This window comes from Cervus canadensis, chromosome 6 (assembly GCF_019320065.1).
Source record: "Cervus canadensis isolate Bull #8, Minnesota chromosome 6, ASM1932006v1, whole genome shotgun sequence".
Lineage (NCBI taxonomy): Eukaryota > Metazoa > Chordata > Mammalia > Artiodactyla > Cervidae > Cervus > Cervus canadensis.
In genome coordinates, this window is record NC_057391.1 from 64949976 (window position 1) to 64954367 (window position 4392).

The window sequence follows — 4392 nt, forward strand, 5'->3', positions numbered from 1 at the left end:
TGTTTTGTTTAAATGTCTTCTTTTTAAATGATGGTTTCTATAGAAGAAAAACAGACTGTTTAGTTAACACACTACTAATAAATAAAAATGAAAACCTCTTAAATTTTTTACTTTTTCTTTCAAGGGACTTGAGTGCCCTCTACAGGTTATGGAGATAACCAATGACTGTAATTTTTAAAAAAAAAACAAAACAAGCTCCAACCAGTTTTATTAAAAAGAAAAACTGTACACGATTTACTTTTCACCAGTTTGTTCCAGTCTTCTAATGATATCAGAATCACCTAGAAAATAAAACACAATAATTTTTCAATTCATTTAATGGTAACTGGTTATCATCAAACTAGCAATGGTTGTCTTCAAAAGTTATCACACTAGCTGTGCTGCCATTTCTCAAGGTTGATCAGATACCTAGAGTCACAGACATGTCTCACATAAGATGCAACATATAAATTGGACTTGGTTTATCACCAGCATTTATAAAACCAGACCTAGGTAAAGAACTAGGTCTGGGAACACATGCACAGTCTTAACATAGTGAACATTTGACCTGCCCTAATTATTACAAAATCAGAACAGTGAGAATATTCGCAGTGACTGTATTTTTAAACTCTGTGGGTTTTCCCTTTTAGAACCAAAGCGTGATGTGATCTATTTTATTCATATTGTTAACTTTGTTAATTTGCCAGTGATAGAAGTAAGAGTTTTTTTTTTTGGGGGGGGGGGGCTTGCCAGTTTTATAGTTTAGTGTAAAGAATATCATGTTAATACCATTGAATTTTCCAAATCACTTAGCTGGCTTTTTTTTTTTTTTTTGGTGGAACTCTTTAAATGTTAGAACTATAATAATACACATTCTCTTACAGAAAGCAGATTGGGAAAATATTCAGCTATTTTGAAATTTATTGAAAATGTGGAGAAACACTTGATTATTTCCAGTTACATTTTTAGAATATTATACATTGAAATAAATAAGCCTTTTCGAATCTGCATCATGTAAGTTTATTAAATTATATAAGTTTTATTTCTTTATCTTGTTGGTGAGTGGTGATTGGGTTCAAGCTCAAAACATAAGGCCAATTAGAATTTATTTATTTAAACAAAGTTAAGATTGAACAGATAATGCTTTGGTATTATTGTTGCATAGATCTACTAACTAGAAAGAGTATTTGTACTTAAAATGCAGAGGTTTCATATCTGAGTCACTCATTTCAAAGTACCCATACTTTCTCAACAAGTGTAACAGATTTATTTCGAAAGGATATAGGAATTCTTTTTTTATATGAAACTATAGAACTGGAGCACTGGTGGCACTTCTGATTCACTTAAAACTGCCAGGGAAACTAAATATGACGAGAGCTAGAGGAATGACTGGATCAAGTTAATAGAAATAGATCCTTTTGCAAGCTACATAATGATCCTGATCATCAACCTTGAAAAGTAAATTAGAACAAGCAAATTGCTGTTGAAAAATTCTTTCAGCACTGTGCTGTTGCTACTCAGCTAGTCATGGTTCAGCCAGAGGCAAGGAAAAAATGCACTCGGTTTTGCATTAACAAAGGAAACATTATTAAAGTGAATGTTTACATTCTGTTTATTGAAGTGTTCAAAGAATGTTTGTTGCATCTTCAAGCAACCTGCTATTGTCTGACTATTACAGTGCATGAGTGATAATAAAAATGAATCATTTGTACATTTTAGAAAAATAAGTAACATTTAACTTAAGTGTTCCTGAGCCATCTTACTTCAAAATATTCAAGTATCAAAAAAAATAAGTATCAATACTTTCTCTTTTAAAGATTTTTTGTCGCTAGGAAAAGTATCCTATTAAAAAAAAAATTCATTCACTGGAATACACATTCAAATTATTTCCAAATGCTTTATATAACTTTCCTCCCAGACTCTGCAATGCATGAGACATAATAAAATAATTTTTAAATAAAAACAGTTATGAAATTACTTAAGTGAGTGTTACTGGATATATGTGTATTAGAGAAAAAGTTTGATAATTATAAGAGCTTTTTTGAACTACCTCATAAAGACTAAGTTGAGAATTAAACAAGACATCAGTGAAAAGCAGGAATGCCAATCTCACATTTAAAAATTTAGTATTATATGTGTTGGTAAAATTGAGGAAAGCAATAATTAAAAATTCAAAATTTTAGCTTTCATTTATGGGAAATGAATAATGTGAAACACTTTTAGAAGCAGAAGTGTAGTATTTAATAGGGATCTAAGTATCATACTTTACTTGGTATCTTAGCAGATGTTACGGAATACAATTCAGTATTCTGTAATCTGATGGATTGACTCGTTTTTGAGGAACAATTTTCTTAGATTCACCAAAATAACAAGTTGTCAGTCTTCTGTATTTCAGCCTGAAATCTTTCTGTTATACTTAGCAAAGATTATTAAACCGTGCTGTAGGCTCTTGAGAACCTCTTTGTCAGATATTTTATTATTTACCATTTCCTATGGTATTTGCCGAGCAGCATATATTTTTTAAAGTCTAGAAATGATTAAAATTACTTGAGTTAAACAATATTTTATATTTAAAATATCCTAAATATTTAAAATATCCTACGGAACTTCAATCTTCGTCCATAATCTTAAAAAAAAAAAAAGTTTGAATCTAAAATAAAGCAAATGCCAAGCTTCCAACTCTGCTTTTGCTAAAGAAATCACCAGGAGAAGTGGTTAGTAAATGCTTTCTTAACTGGTTTCTTAACTGGTAGCAGCAAGAGGACTTTTTAATATAAGTGGCTTCAGGCCCATAATTAACATATTTCCCTTATACTTTAGTCATATAATTTAATGTCACATTCTATAAACATTAAATTTTATAATTTAATGTTAAAGGCCTAAACCAAAAAAAAAAAAAAGTTGCTGAGTGGGCTTCCCTGTTAGTCTAGTGGTTAAGAATTCTCCTGCCAGTGCAGGGGACATGAATACAATCTCTGGTCTGGGAAGATCCCACACGATGTAGAGCAACTAAGCCCGTGTGCTACAACTATTGAGCCCGCACGCCCTATTACTCCGGATCTACAAGAGAAGCCACTGCAAGTGGAGAGTAGCCCCTGCTCACCACAACTAGAGAAGGCCCATGCACAGCAACAAAGACCTAGCACAGCCAAAAGTAAAATAAATCTTAAAAACTGCTGAGTAATCCGGCTGAAATTGAGACATTAGTCAAGGAAAATGCATAATTAATATTATACTTTTACTGTGCTCCTATTATATGCCACTCCAGAACTAGACAAAAAGACAACAAATAGTACCTGATTTTGAATGGTACATAACTCCTGCAATGTATTAGCACTGTAATATGGAAGACTATACATTGTACAGAAGTTGTCCAAAGGGGTGTGATGGTTGAAGTTCACCAGGCATACAAAGGAAAGAGGACATCCCAGAGACAACGTCATAAACCTGGATGTCTAGTTCTCTGAAAAGAGCATCCCAGAAACCTGAGCGTCTAATATAGTAAGTATGTACATGTGCATACAAGGGAATATTTTTTCCTTCCAGATGTTCAATATTTGGATATTTAGATAGATATAAATTTCTAAGGAAAGCAATTACTATATTTAATTTCCACCTGAATGTGCAGGCATGTGAAAACATTCCTAAAGACAGATATACACTTCCACACTTTGTCTCCCCTTGCTGCCTTCCTTCCTTGCTAATAATTAAATGCATGTTCACATGTGTTCATATGAGACTTAGCTCTGCATTATCAATGAAGAAAATAAATGTATAAATAGGACTATACAGAAAATACATGTGAAGAACTGTTATATAATCTGTTGATACATTAATATACAGCATACTCAGTCAATTGATAAGCTAAATTTTTTAGTTCACATCCCATAGAACTACCATGGAACACTTTCTTAACCATGTTTCATTTGGGTATATACACATACATATACACACGAATGTGCATATGTGTGTAAGTAAAACAAAACTGCCTGCTCCAGAGCACTGCTCTTACATACTAGTTTGCAAATTTTACCCCACCTCTCATGCTAATATTTTGAACTTCTTGAGGACAATGACATTCATCTCTTCACATCTTTGTATTCCAAGTGACACTAGAAACACAAAACAAGCTTAATCTTGATTCATTAAGTGAAATGTTAAAAAATGAAGTAAAGCAGGTTGTTCTCTCACTTCACACAAATCAGTGATGTCTAGTGATTATGGTTTTATGCAAACTGTGATTCCATCCACATTCAGCACAGGTGATTTCTGCCCTGTGATTGTCATCTCTAACACTATTTGGAGGATTTATTGCTGTCCGTGACACTACCCTTCAGACACACTCTGCAGAGTTTTGGCTCAACCTGTTAAACTAGCAACAGCTGAGGTCTGCATTTACTGCCCATCCTAGGA

General features: G+C 32.9%; 1 non-coding gene across 1 annotated transcript; it reads right to left on the reverse strand.

The window, feature by feature from the left end:
* Positions 1-459: 459 nt before the first annotated feature.
* Positions 460-591, reverse strand: LOC122444446. Its single transcript, XR_006270279.1, has one exon. It is a non-coding gene; the product is annotated as a small nucleolar RNA SNORA72 (small nucleolar RNA).
* Between the last annotated feature and the right edge of the window lie 3801 nt (positions 592-4392).